The sequence below is a fragment of the Camelus dromedarius genome, chromosome 6, assembly GCF_036321535.1.
Source record: "Camelus dromedarius isolate mCamDro1 chromosome 6, mCamDro1.pat, whole genome shotgun sequence".
In the NCBI taxonomy this organism is placed as follows: domain Eukaryota; kingdom Metazoa; phylum Chordata; class Mammalia; order Artiodactyla; family Camelidae; genus Camelus; species Camelus dromedarius.
The window spans coordinates 56,085,959-56,101,454 of record NC_087441.1 but is presented as its reverse complement, the minus strand read 5'-3'; the positions used below and the strand labels follow the sequence as shown (position 1 = coordinate 56,101,454).

General features: G+C 34.4%; 1 long non-coding RNA gene across 1 annotated transcript in view; it reads left to right on the top strand.

Moving 5' to 3' along the window:
* The first annotated feature begins 405 nt into the window (after positions 1-405).
* Positions 406-15,496, top strand: part of LOC135321592 (uncharacterized) — a 71,979-nt gene continuing 56,888 nt past the window's right edge. Inside the window, exon 1 of the long non-coding RNA XR_010381460.1 lies at positions 406-573. This is a non-coding gene — a long non-coding RNA (uncharacterized LOC135321592). The remainder of the gene's footprint in view (positions 574-15,496) is intronic.

The following is a 15,496-nucleotide window of genomic DNA, read 5'->3' as shown; positions in this document are numbered from 1 at the left end:
CAAACTCTGGAGGAAACTAATTACTTGCATCCCTCTTTTATTTTATTTTACATCCCTTTTAAATTTTATATATTTATTATATATATATATTTTATATATATATATTTTATATATATATCTGCATGTTTGCGTCTATCTTTAAACATATGCAGCGCTATCTTATATCAGTTCATTTTCTTTTTTCAAAGCATGGTACCTGTGGTGGTTAATTTTATGTTGTCAATATGACTAGGTCACAGGATGCCCAGATAGTTAAATATTATCTCTGGATGTATCAGGATGCCCAGATAGTTAAATATTATCTCTGGATGAGATTAACATTTAAATCAGTGGACTGAGTAAAGCACATTTTTCTCCTCAATGTGGCTGGGACTCACCCAATCAGTGGATGGCCTGAATGAAATAAAAAGCTGAGTGAAAAAAAAAAAATTCTCTCTTTCTCCCTGACTATCTCTGATCTGGGATACTGGTCTTTCCCAGCTTTGGACATAGACTGAAACTGGAACTACCGGTTCTTCAGCATTTCCAGCTTAACAACTGCAGTTCTTAGGACTTCTCAGCTTCCATAATTATGTAAGCCAATTCTTTGTAATAATTCTTAATATGAGAGAGAGAGAGAGAGAGAGATAGGTAGATAGATAGATAGATAGGAAGAAAGAAAGACAGACAGACCATTGGTTCTGTTTTTCTGGAGAACTCTGCCTAATATAGTACCCTATAATCTCTCTGACTTTACCTTCCATAAATCCTCCTTCCCTGTTTCCTTCTATTATATCCAAACAGGTCTTTAATTTTTATTTTAACATTGTATTACATATATATATATACATATATATTAAAAGTATATTTTTATATCTAGTAATTTTTTTGGAATGCATATAAAAGCTGTTTGTTTTCCATTTCCCCAATGTGGACAAATATGTTGCCTTCAAGTCTTTGCTATAAAAATAATGCTTTGATCAATACCCTTGAAGCTGACTCCCTATACATGAGTATCTCTACAGCATTATCCAAAAAATAAAAGCGGTGTCAAACTTATTTACATAATTAATTTTATTAAAGTCACCAAACTGTTCTAAAAATAACTGCAGTAATTTATCATTTCGTCAATAGTGTTTGAGAATTTTCATTTCCTTAAATCTTTGACTGCCTTGACATTATTCAATTTCCTAATTTTTTTTTTTCAGTTGGGTAGGGATAAAGTGAAATTTCATTGTCAAATTTGTGTATTTTTCTACAATTACTAGTAAGTTAATGTATCTATTCATAGACAAGGCATTATTAGCAAATTTCAAAATTTCAGGAAGCTAATAAAACCTTTATATCATAACCAGACAAGGACAGTACAATAAACAAATATAGGGCAATTCCCCAAATAAATTTTTGACTAGTGTGGTAGCTTGAGTAATTGTCTCCCAAAAGATTTTTATATCTGAATACTTGGAACCTGTAAACATTAACCTATATAGAAAAAGGGTAAGTATAATTTATATGGAAAAATACATAATTAAATTAAGGATTTTGAGATTAGAAATTATCCTGGATTATTCAAGTGGACCCTGTATTAATTTCCTGTTGTTGGTGTTTCACATTATCACAAAAATGGTAGTTTAAAATAACAGAAATTTATTCCCTTACAGGTCTGGATGCCAAAAATCTAAAATTGGTCTTATCACTGGGCCAAAATCAAGGTGTTGTCAGGGTCTTTTTCCCTCTGGATGTTGTCAGGGAAAATCTGTTCTGTGCTTTCTCCAGCTTCTGGTGACATCCCTTGCCTGTGGCTTGTTGTGTAAGTGTGCATTTTTGAGGCCATTTCTTTCCAATTACTGGACTATGGGAAGTAATTGAACAAGATACTCAAATTTTACAACTGCTTTTCTGCTGAAAAATAGTTTATTTCCTTTGTGGAAGCCTCTGGTGCTTACATGGGTAAACCGGTTCTTGTAGCATCAAGAATTTTGTGGAACTTTCAAAATCAAGAAGTCATCAGAGGAATAGCCAATTGTGGGAGGTCTCTTTGGTTTCTAGAGTCCCCGATAATATTTCTTCCACAATCAAATTTGCTTCTTCAGGTTGTAGATGTCTCATTGGTAAGTGATGATGATTCAAGTCCCTCTCACAGGAATACTGATTGTCCATTAGATGGTGTCTGTGGAGCATTGGAGCCTTAGTGAAGTCCTCTGAGTCTGGCATCTTTTAATCTTGGTCTATGCATGTATTCAGATTCATAGTCAAGAAATTTCAAGAGATTTATTTTTGAAGACTTTGTTAAAATTCTTAATATTCTGTTGTGATTTCTACATAATTAACCTGGGCGATAATTAACATATCATTAGTTGCTCAGTTGTAGTTTTATGTCATTTAGAAGATTTAAAAATTCTCTCTATAATAATTTAGCTATTGATTCTCTTTGATTCCTATATCTTATTTTTTATCCACCTGTATAAAGAACTTGCATAAATATATTGAAAAATATTAGTGTAGAGTACTGCAGATGTGGTTCAAGAACTTTACAGCAAAATGAAAGTATATTCAGCAAAGGCAGCAAGAAGCTCAACAATAGCACGTGATGGAGGAAATCAAATCAGTCCTTCCAAGATAAAGATGGACACACCAGTCAGATGCACTGATGGTGAATGTCTTATCTCTTCTGTTTCTACAGATCATCTGATACTTTCATTCCAACTTAGTATATGTCTCAACCGTAAGGCCCTTGTAGTCTTTTCTGTTGAATGCAAAATAGTTTATTTTGGCTGCTCCCAAGATCCTAACATCTCCTGGCTCTGACCCATATTATGTTTTCAATTCTTTCCCCAAGCCTAGAATCTAATTCTTACTTCTCTTCATCTCTACAAAGATGACTCTGGCTTATAAGAGAATAAAAGGCCCTTGTGGGCAAGGATAGTTAATTAATCAACAGACGCATACAAGGAAAAACAGAGTTCCTAAACAGTTACAAATATTTTCAAAAAAAGATCAAAGAAAGTGACTTGATATTAACTTATATTTTATATTTTATAATTCAATAGTGTGGTATTAATGCAGAAATATTTTTATATGTCAATGTAAAGTATAGATATTCCTGAAAAAGATACATATTTTTCAGTACTTGAAAATATACCTATCATCACAAGCCAGTAAGAAAGAGACTAATAAACAAATGGTATGCAAAAATCAGCTTACCAGCAGATCAAAATAAAATTGTTTTTCTATCTCTGACCATGCATAAATAATCTTAGATGAATTAAAGACCTACATGTGTGAGTAAAACTGCAAAGAGAACAAAAATAGAATATATTTGTGACCTTAAGCATACGTTGTTAAGGAAAAATATGATGCATGTAAACACATCAAAATTAAATATTTCTTCATCAAAAGGGAAATGCATCAAGTTCTAAGTTAGGTGGCAGATTGAGAGGAGATACTTTTAATGACTGTATATGAAAAGTATTAAATCACACATTTGGAGTAAACTCTCCCTAACTTGTAGATCTCCATCAACAGTTGACCAGAGAATATCTGCCTAGTCAAAGACTTCCTAACTCTGACTTTGAAGTTTTCTTTAGTGGAAGTAAAAAAAAAAGAACCTTAGTATTAGGTGTTAGTTTACACCTATAGAGGCTTTTTAAAATTTTTAATCTGTAACATTATTTTACACATCAAAATGCTAAATTATATCTATAAATTATGACTGTTTTTAAGTTTACTCAATAAATCAATTTATAAATATTTCCTCATTGTCTTAGGTTGATTATCATAGAACAATGTTGTCAACATGGTACCCACAGGGTAGCAACAGGTTCCCTGGGAACTATGGGAAATGCAGATTTTTAGGTTCTACTTCAGTCCTACTGCAACCTGTGTTTTCACAAGGCCACCTGATGATTCTAGGACAGACTAAACTTTCAGAAGCACTGCAAAGTACACTGATATCATAGAAACATAAATTGATATTGGGACTCTTAATGCAAGTAGTTTACTGAGGAAGTGTTCTGAGGTGAAACCTGTAGATTAGTGAGGGAAAGCATCTTGGTAAAGATGTGGATTTCACTCAAATCTAGCCACTATCTGATCCTATGGGAAAATCTGCAGTACCAATGAATCCTAACTTGAGGCAAAGGAATAGGATTTTTGTTATTCCTAAATTACTCTCTGCTCGTAAAGTAAAGGTGTACTCCTATAGCACTTTGAGTTAGATGCACTTGTCTAGGAATAGCATAGGAAGGACATGAATGAAGCATAAAACTGAACTTTATACTACATTTTATCTGAAATTTCTCTGGAGCTTATTTAGTTTATTATGCATATTTTTCTTTAGAAAACAATACAAGAACATGTCATTCACAGACAGAAAAATTCACAGATACAAACTTTCAGTGCCTTCAAGATAATTTTAATTAGCCCCTCAATCAGGTGCATAATTTGCAGGCTTTCTCAACATTTTCTTTAATTCTCGCCAATTCATTTCATCCTCAGTCTTAAAACCAAAAGGTTTTTAATTTTTTAATTTAAAATATTTTTATGAAATGACCTCTTGACCACATAATGAATCTATCCTCTTATCTATTAATTCCTTCAAATCCTGGGTATTTTAAATTGCTCAAGCCCTATTTGGTTTAGACGATTATGCTGTTACTTGTGATTTTACTCCTAGAAGTTGATAGTATGTTCATTTTAGAATCATGAATTAAGCCATAATCCTAAATAAATTGCTCAATAATAATTTAAGCTTCTGAAGGTTTGATTAAGAATGTTAAGGGATTATAAAGAGTGCTGATGACCAAGCATATGGGGAAAAAAGACAGTATCTTCAAAACTTTAAGTATCCATACTTGGAAAGTAATATCAAATATTTTTTCACATTTTCCCTTTAGAAAGAAAATGCAGATACTAAAGTTAGCTCTAAAATAACTATTTAGACACTATTTAAACAATTTTATTAATCAGCATAGACACACTGAAATGTCTTATATTAATTTTAAAAATAGCATTCAAAAGAATTAAAAGACTTTTTTGAATTTGATGTTTCTATTGATGCAGAGAACCAGATATTATATAATTCTTGTGCTATATTGGTAGGCCCATGCCCCTCCCTTGCCCCCTTTTAAAATAGCTATGTTGAGACTCTGTTTTAAAAATGTGTATATATAGACATTTTTTCCCATAGTTCGAATCAAGATATATTTTCCTGTAGGCTTATTTCAAATGCTTCCTCTTTTTTGTATCTTCTTTCTTTCATCATTTTTCCTTTAGATTTTTTTTTCTTCCTTGTTCCAAAATGTTTTGGTCTTATCTCTTTCTAGAGACAACTTAAAGAGAACTGAAGTAAAATTATTTTAAGCACGATTCTATATCTATACTTCCTTGATTTCTCTCATTGACATTCCTCTTTTTAGAATAAAGTCTAGTCACACTGTTACCCTGAATTGGTCCCCACTTTTTCCACTCTTTCCTTTTCTTCTAAATCCATGTGAGATTCCTTGTTTCCCTGTGTGAGGTGATATGCAAGGTTGGTTAAGAGCAGGCACTCTGGTGAGAAAAACCTGGCTTTAATGTGAGCTCCAAGATGTGAGGCTTGGAGCAGGTAATTGAAGCTCTCCATTTCCTACATTTGAGCTTCCCCTTCTGTAAATTGCACCTATGTAATGGTCTACCTGTAGTAGACGCTGTTTGTGCCCCAGATTCCCCTTCAATGACCAGTACACACACCACCACAACTGCCCTTTTTCTTTGGAGAATACCTCTCCGCTAATGGAAGCCCCCTTTCCCTGGAGGTTAAATACCCTGCACCCCTACCTGTGTTCTGGGAACAGCTGTCAAGCAAAGCAGGCTGACCACTTATCTCTAGAGGATACAACTCTGGTAGAGATTTGTGCCCTAGAAATTTCTGCCCACCCCATACATCAAGCCAAGGATGCTTATTTGAGGCCACATCTTTGCCCAGCTCATTTCCCTTCTCTATCCTGCTTCTTCCACTCCCTGCTAGGTTTTGCTGAAGATTACTCCTTCAGTACATCATTTATGCTCAAATCCTGCCTCAGGCTCTGCTTCTAGAAAATATTACCTAAAAAATTTGTTACCAGGAATGGTTCTCGGCAGCAGGCATGACGGATGGAGGTTGAATCACCTACCAGTTAGCAGGCAATGAGAACCTATCACTGGTGGTAGATAGAGTATTATTGATAGATATTGGAAGTGTGACTGCTATTTTAACTGCAGTGAAAAAGGATGGGATACAGGTATACAGTCATACAGGATGCACTGGCTTGTGCAATGTCTCTGATCTTCTAGAAATAGTAAAGAAATGGTAATTACAGGGACTGGGAATGTTAGTGGCTGCTGACATACATCATTAATACTTAAAGAAGGAAAATGACAGGGAAATCAACCATTAATTTAAAACAAAGGGTAATAGTCAGATTGTCTCCTTGGTAGCCTTTAAATATACTCTTACCTCCTGCTGACAGAGCTCAAAGCCAAGCATTGAGTTATCATTGAATTCAGACTAGTACCATAATTATTTGTACTGGTAAGTGAGCCACCAAAAATAGGTTAAATCTTGGTCTGTACTCTGTGTTTAAGGATTCAGGTAAGTGCAGAATATAGTATAAACTAATATCAATCCATAATTTTCAGTGTTCTTGCTGAAAAAGATTTAAAAAGTATTAAGTATTGTGAATAATTGAGTTTTGGACTGTAATGTTTTCATTTTTCAGAAAGGAAAGGAATATTGCACACTTTTAAAAACTATACATTACATGTAATTTCACTTAATTCTCACAACTAGCCAAAGGAGACAGGTACTATTGTAATGACCATTGCACAGATGAGGAATACAATACAAAGAATGGTTAAAATTTGTAAAGGTAAAGCACCGTGGCAAGTAGAAAGCTAGAAAGTAGAAAGCTAGAAACTCCCTGAAATGCTGTTTTGATTCCCTGTTTGTCTACATGATTCTTTCCTTTTCTGAACAGCTGTAGAGTTTTTCAAGACTATAATTTTTATTGTTTATTGTTCTTCGTTGGACATGGGAGAAACATGTAGTCCACATGCTTTAGATCTTAGAATGTAGTGTAGAAAAGATTGTCCGAATTGCCTGAAAAAATCATCTGAATGACATCAGATATGAGCAACATAATCCTATAGGCTAATTATTGCAGCGGATCTGAAGATAGAGGTTCCCTCTTGGGCACATAGAAGGATTCATCTGTATTAAAAGTGAGAGGTCTCCTGGAAAATAAATCACCACAAGGGAGAAAAAAGGAGGACTATGAGATGTTTAAGGATTACAGGAAGACGAAGACTTGAAGGAAAGAATTCTAATTGTTATTTGCTGTGCTGGTAAGAACTTTTGGGATTAGCATCTGCAAACTCAGATGATATTAGAGAAAGATAGATTTTACTAAGAGGACTCACATGGACTGGAAGCAGGGTCAATCAGAATCTGTGACAACTCTAAGCTTATGCCACTGTCTCAAATCCTGTGAGGTATATTTATAGGTTCTTTTCTTAGATCTGTTCTCTTCTCACCAATTTACATCATAATCTCTTGTCAAGACAGCTCCACTTAGTTCTTTGGTTAGATGCCTAATGGGTAGAGCTCTTTTTCAGGGCCATTGACCAATATCTATGATCTACATGTGGATCAGTACTCAAACTGGTCCAATGAATGGCTCTTTTTGGCATGGTAAATTTCTTTGTCAGATTCTCCTAAGCAGAGACCTTTGGATAGGCAGTTTCAGGTAGGGGTATGATTTTTGGTAACACTATGACTGAGATATCCAGAGTACAGATTACAAAATAATATTTTAATGGCCATGTACTTTATCATTAAAATTTGGTCACTTTTGAGAGTAAAATGAATGCTCTTAATAAATACATCAGAACAGACAAAATCAAGACTCTCACAAACTGGAATTTATATTCACTTTCCCTATGGTTCTGACTTTTCTTTTATTCTTTTCTTCTGAAATTGGGAAGCAAAGAAATGCCACATCATTGCAAGTTCTAATACAACATGGTATCATGTTTTTAGGACTATGGTACAATATCATGACTTAAGTGTAGACTCAGACCTACAGCCCTGATATCACTAAGATACTTCCTTATGGATGGACAGACAGCAAAATCCTGGACAATAATGGACAATATTATTGAAGGAGCTATAGAACAGAAAAGGAAAATGCTTATGAGAAATTTCCTAATACCTCCAGAGTACCAGTGTCTATTATTAATGGGAACTCAAATGCTTTATTTATCCCTACTTCTTGATGGTGCTTGATGAAGAGTGACAAAATTATGGGAAAAAAAGTTTCGTAGATATGAAGCAATTAGCAGAAAATCAATAGGATTCAGAAGATGAGTAGATTCTGTACTGTGTGATCTTAGCCAAATCATTTAAACTCTGTGGATTTCAGTAGCCTCAATTAAAAATTCATTACTCTAATACAAGTCTGAAAGTATTTCCTTTGATAGGCTTATAACATTGGAAAGAAGTAATTATAATATTGAATAGAGCTGATCTTATGAAAGAGATCGAAGTCACATTTAGAGTTATAATTTGCAATTTGTGTTGATCTGGTTTCTTCAAGATACAAATGCTAAACAGAAATTTGATGTGCAAAAACTTTATTAAGGAAATTACTTGTGAGAGAAAATGGGGATGGAACTATGAAAGTCTGGGAGTGCTGTCAGACAATAATACAAGTTTGACCCAAGATGGAAGAACAATTGGTAGAAGTGTCCTAGACTGCCATGCAAGCCGAAGAAAATTTAGTTAGGCTCTCAAGGAGAATGCAAGATCCACTCAGCCATGGGAGAAAGGTTCTTCCAGAAGTGAGTCTACCTTCATGTAATATCTTGTTGTATTCAGATACTGGTTTAGAGCAGCCAATGGGAAGCAAGGTTTTGGTGCAAATATGGCAATAGATTTCAGAAGCTTTGCTAGAGGTCTGCTTCTCCTCAAAGGTTCAGGGGTCAACTCTGCCACTCTATATTCTCCTCACCCGTAGAGATCACCTGAGTAGGTCCTGCTTGTTTACCCAGGTGGTAGTCTTCATTACTGAGCTGTTACTACCCTTGGGAATTGTATCCTTCTCAATCCTGGAAACATCCATTCACAGGTACAGTGGGGCAAAAGAATATCAGAAAGTGCTCAAGTGTACCTTCTGTGTTTACACATGTTCTTCCCTGTCCCCTTTGTGTAAAAACATCCCTACAAACAGAACAATAATAACACAAAACAAAACAAAACAAAACAATTCTGCTGTTCAGAGTTAATTACTTCTGCCAGGAGGTGACGGTTCATCTTGCTTGCCTGTCCCTGGGCACAAGAATGCCAGAGTACCTGGGTAACAACTCTAATTTGTAGTTCAGTGGGACCCTTACTGTGTTCCCTTTTAACCATATGCCTTGTTTGGGGAATCAGACTACTCACTCTAAGAATCCAAAACCGAGAGGACAAAGGTACAAAAAACTCCCTCAGTGAGCATTAAGAGTGATGGCAAAAGGGATCACTCTAGCTTCCATCTTTTAATTCCTGGGACCATGTATCCTTCCTATTGGGAATATATCACAAGAGTTCTCTGATCTAATAAATACAGTGTCTTGAGCGATGGTACCCCATTCTTTCAAATGTTGTAGTTTCATCCTCATTTCTGAAGGTCATTCTAATATTCTAGGAGTGTAGTATAGTATATAATAAAATCAACGATTTCCATGGTAATGGGCCCACTCCCACATCTCCTTCACCATGAAGTATGTCCCTTGTTCATATCTGTGGATCAGATATTCTGTAAGCCCCTAGCTTTTAGTCCTGGTCAGGGATTTGCAGGCAGTAAACGAATACTCACGCCTAGAATAGTTATCTAATTCTGTCAGAATGAAAGTCTGGCACTTCCAGGATAGAAGGAAACCAATGCAGACAACTTGTCTGAAAGTGGCTGATTATTCATCTAAAGAAATAATGTCTTATTGGAGACATAGTGTTGGTAGCTGTTGCTATTAAGTTGGACACTTGCAGTATTGTCATCTCAAGAAATATAATCCATTGCTGTTATTCTAGCCTTTCATAATATATCCATTTCATCATGCCCATTTCTTTTAGCCTCTTGATTCCTCTCTCTATAATCTATTAGGTATTTCTCTATAATCTATTAGGTATTTCTAAACTTCAAAGAACTACCTGAAGTCCTGGCCAGAAGGTTAAATTTCATCCCTTGAGAAAGCACCCCTGTGTCAATTCCTTATTCTTTCATCAATTCTGGCTCACTTGATCAAGCATCATTAAAATTCAACCCATGACAGATAACAGACTCACAGATACAAAGTGGGGAAAAGGATGGGGCAAGGGGAAAGACAGGGGTAGGATATTAAGAAGTACAAACTATTATGTATAAAAAAAAAAAAAGATCAAAAGACATATTATACACAGGGAATACAGTCAATATTTTATAACTTTAAATGGAGTATAATATATAAACATATTGAATCACTATGTTGTACATCTGAAACTAATGATATTGTAAATCAACTATACTTTAATAAGGAAATTTTAAAATTAAAACAAATAAAAGAAATTAAAAAGAAATTAAAAATCTAATCCATGAGTATTACTCTTGTTCATGAGAGTATATGCCAGCTAGTTCTTGCAATTATTTAGATGTGTGATCTCTTTCCTCCTTTATCAGCCAAGCAAGTTCCTAGATAGGTTATGCTGGAATTTTACCTTAGTTTTTTGCCTGGCTGCCAGGAAAGACTATGAGGGTAGCTCCTGAGAGGGCATCTACTGCCTTGCGTGACAGTGTTTCTGCAACTCCCTCCACCACAACAACAGTGCTGACTGTTTTCATAAAAGTAGTCCCCTGTACAAGTTCAGAAAGTCCAGGGGAAGTTAAAAAGTCAGTATCTTCAAGGATATCCTTATATATCACCTGTCCCATGTTTGATGATCCCAAGTCTTCCCCATCAGGATCTGACTTTAAGTAACTTGTCCTTGGCTCAACATTCAAATGTCTCTGAAATGTTATGACTTCAGCCATGCGCTTCAGAAGACAAAGGCTTCTTTATAGGTGGCCACAGGGGCCCTCTGGCTCTCACACTTAGTCATTACCTGAATATTGCCATCCTACAGTCTCTCAGTGTCCTTCTGCAGGACATCAGTACAGAACAGTAACTAACCAGCTCTATTTTAGGCATAATTCTCTTCATGTTATTCAAATTCTTGTGTCATTGTACCTATCACAAAGAAGCACTTCCCTTCAGCAGGATATTTTCCTGATCACTTCCCATGAAATCTTCAATATTGACTTGCCACTTTTTCCAGAGACTACCCATGCCCTACCTATGAACCAAACCCCTACTCATTGCCTACTGTCTGCAACTATATGCATACACACACACACACACACACAGAAACATATAATTAGTACCAAGAGAAGTACAACATATACACAGTATTTGTATAGTATATATTTTATATATACTGGCTGCCATGAGAGCCTCAAACCAAAATCAAACATCAGAAGAGTTTCAGTTCTCCCAGAAATGGGTCTGCTATTCCTTTGGTAAATAAGGGTGCTAGGAAAGAAGATGCAACTGTAGAGAAAAATACAATTTTAAGCATGTGTTTTCTAATAGACATGATTTTCAATATAGATAGTGTATTTATTAAAAGTTAAAAAAATTAAAGGACTGTATGATGGCTGGTATTCTTTTAAGCAATAAACAGTAGGATTATATTTATGTTTTGCTTTGGAAATTTAAGAAAAGGAAAAACTTTAATTATGGGAGGGATTTTTTTTTTTTTAAATAGAAAGAAGCAATAAAATAACATTACTGGTATCCTGTGCATTTAACAACTTGTGTGGCATTAAACATCAGGAACGCATCAAGGAAGCAAGGTAAATTCCTATTCTGATTACGTACGGTTTAACAGGGAGCAAATATATGTTTTTACCTCTTAAATCATGTGTATCACAAATGTACTTTTCTGTCTACTAAACTATGTGTGATCAGAATACAGACTTGCTTTATTCTATGATATGTATGTGGGTATACATACATACACAAGACACTTTGATATATTATACATTTTAATGTATACACATCTGTATATAATATACACATATATATATACACACAAACTCTCACTCTCTCTCTCTCTCTACACACACACACACACACACACACACACACACATACATACAACCAATTGTCTCTAGGTATCCACTGGAAGTGGGTTCCAGGTCCCCCACAGATACCAAAATCCACAGATGCTCAAATTTCTTATATAAAATGGCACAGTATTTGCATATAACCTAAACACATCCTCCCATACATTTTAAATCATCTCTATATTACTTATAACAGCTAATACAATGTAAATGCTATGTAAATAGTTGTAAATACAATGTAAGTGCAATATGTAAATAGTTGCTTGGGCAAGGCAAATGCAAATTTTGCTTTCCGGAACTTCCTGGATTTTTTTCCTGAACATTTTTGATCTGTAGTTGGTTGAATCCACAGATATCTAACCTGTAGATATGAAGGGCTGACTATGTAAATTACACAAGAGAGATGACTGCAGTTGTCATCACTGAATACATATTCTAAAATGACAATGTTTCATTCAACCTTATTAAATTATCCCAGTTGTATGGTTTATCCTGAAAAGAAATGCTGTGTCATATTTATTGGGGATCCCACTATTCTGGACAATTGACTACACATGTTGGAATGCTGTAAAAGGCAATTGTGTGTATCTTTCCATAAAAAGTCCTGGATAATGAAAAAAGTAAAATTGTTAGCAGAGTAAGCAAAGTGGATGTCACATTGTAAACAAGACCTTGGAAATAAATGGCAATCCTGTTAAGTTACTACATATTTTTTGGCTATGCTTCTATTGTAATATCTGTGAAAACCATACACTTATATGTGTGTGTGAATGTATATATGCATATGTTCATATGTGTGAATTTACATCTTTGTTAAAAAATATTTTCTTGAAAAAGAAGAGTATATATTTTTCAAAGTTACAAATAGAAAACAAATAAGAAATACTTTTAAGTAAGTTGGTGTCCTATAGTTCAGTTTATTTCTGTGTTTCTAAAAATAAAGCCCACCCTTAGAGAGACAACTCTAGGTCTGAGGACATGAGAGCTGGCTAAAATTCCACGGCAGAGCTGCTGCAGGAGTTTAATAAGTAAGTTAGTCACCCTGCTCCTAAGATAACTTATATTTAAGATTAAATGAATAATAAACTACTTCATGTTCAGAATGAAATAATTAAAGTAATAAAACAGTAATTATACATCACTACAAGATAAAACATAACAAAAACAAAACATAACCTTTCTTTGTTTCAGTAGTATTAGTAGTAAGCTATTCTGCCATGGCAACACCAAGATTTCTAGTTTAGGGCCTGTTATAATTCCCTGTTTAACAACTTTTGATTCCTTATAACACTCAGTGGTATCAAGATACTTTTTACATTTGCTCTGTTTGAATGAAGAGGCAAACAGGGCCCCATGCTGCATGTGTTGGTCATATTTCTTAAGTCTCATTCTTTAAAATCACTCTCCCTTTTCCATCTCATTGATTTGTCAGAAAAACTGAGTCATTTTTCCTGTAAGTCTAACATTCCGGATTTGACTACCTCTTATGGAACCCTATTACCCCAAGGTGTTCTGGATATCTCATTCATGTGCTTGAATTTTTTGTTAGTATTTCTTTTTATTTCAAGTTTTACTTTGCTCCAAGCATTTTCTAATGGAAGTCTCTGTCAGTTTGTAAGGAAGATTTTTGAGATATTTTTGAACCTCTAGAGCAGCATTGTCTAATGAAAATAAGCGTCACACAAGCAATGTTTACTTTTCTACTAGTCACATCACAAAAACTGGAAAGAAACAGGTGAAGTTAATTTTAACAATACATTTTACGTAATCTAGCTTATCACAGATAATACCATTTCAAATTTAAACCAAAATAAAAACTGATAGTATATATTATTTCCTTTTTCTTTCTTCCTTTTTTTTTTTTGCACCAAGTTTCCAAAACCTGAGTATCTTTTATTTTTGGTAAACTGCAATCTAGCCTAATTTAATGACCATATGTGACAAGTGGCTACCATATTTGAAAGTGCAGCGATGAACCACATGAAGACCCTCTGATCTTCATGCTGCCCATTATTGGGCTTGGTGAATATTTTTAAGCTATCACCCACAAATTATAGTGTATAGATTATTTTCCGTTTTTATCTATTTTGTTCAATGTGTAGGGGGGTATCTGCTGGCAATTTCTGGATTCTTAGACTTTCAGAGCCATTAGAACTCTCTTTTTCTTCTTCCAGCTACTTTTGCACAGCTGTTAGGGGTTCTTTGAGGGTCCTGCCATTGCATTTGCGTTCTGGATAGTAAGTGGGTGGGTATTGTAACCTAGTTTTGTTGAAGTTGTTGCTTGTGTGTACTTTCTCTGCTGTTCCAATTACTATTTCTGTTTTTTTGTCAAGGTTTATAAAGCAAACAAAGCATCATTATTTAGCTCCATTCAGAATCCTACCTTACTAGATTTACCTATGTGATCTACCAATTTCAGCATACTCAATCTTTTCTTTTTTTCCTAGGGTTACTTTTGATGCTCTATAAATTTACACTTGAAAAGTTTCTTCTGTGTTAGCTGGTGTGTGCTTAATTGTTTTTATCATGTTTTATTGGTTTCTTTGCTCATTACCATTTTTTAGTTTTTAATTATATCTTTCTCTTTCTTTCCTTATGTTATCATTTTGATGAAATATCTTTGTGTATTTCCTTCAAAGTTCTATTGGAAATAAATAAACTAAAATTCTATTTGGCTTTATTTTTCCTTAATTTTGAATGTCATTTTTTAGAAGTATTTAGATAAGTGTTTCCTGATGACTTTAAAGACATTGTTCTATTGTATCCTGGAAGCCAAAGTTCTTGATGCATGTCCAATATTTGTTCTTTTGCAAGGACCTAGAGTTTTGGATATGGAAGCTTTTCAGAATTACATTTCAGTTATTCTTCGGATTCTGAAACTTCACCAAGGTGTTCTGGCTATCTCATTCACTTGGCACAAGGTGTGCCCTAAAGTCTGAAATCTCCTTCAGTTTTAAGAAGTACTTTTTATTGTATAAATACTTTTTTTTCTCTTTTCTTTACTTCTGTAACTACATAGGATTGACTTTAGAACTTTCAGATTTTTTCTCCATGTCTCATTACTTTCTCTAATTCTTTCCATTTCTTCATGTGTTTATACCACAGCATAAGAACATTCTCTGGGCCCTTCTTCCATTTGATTATTTGATCTCCAACATTGGCAATTTTTCTCTTCTATTAGTTGAAATGATGTTAATTTTACCTTGTTAAGTTTATAGGAAATCTGATAGTTTCATTTTTATAAGAAAAATATTATCCTAACCACTCTTGTTGAAATTATTTACATACACATAAAATCTTTGTCTTTCATATTAATTCTATCA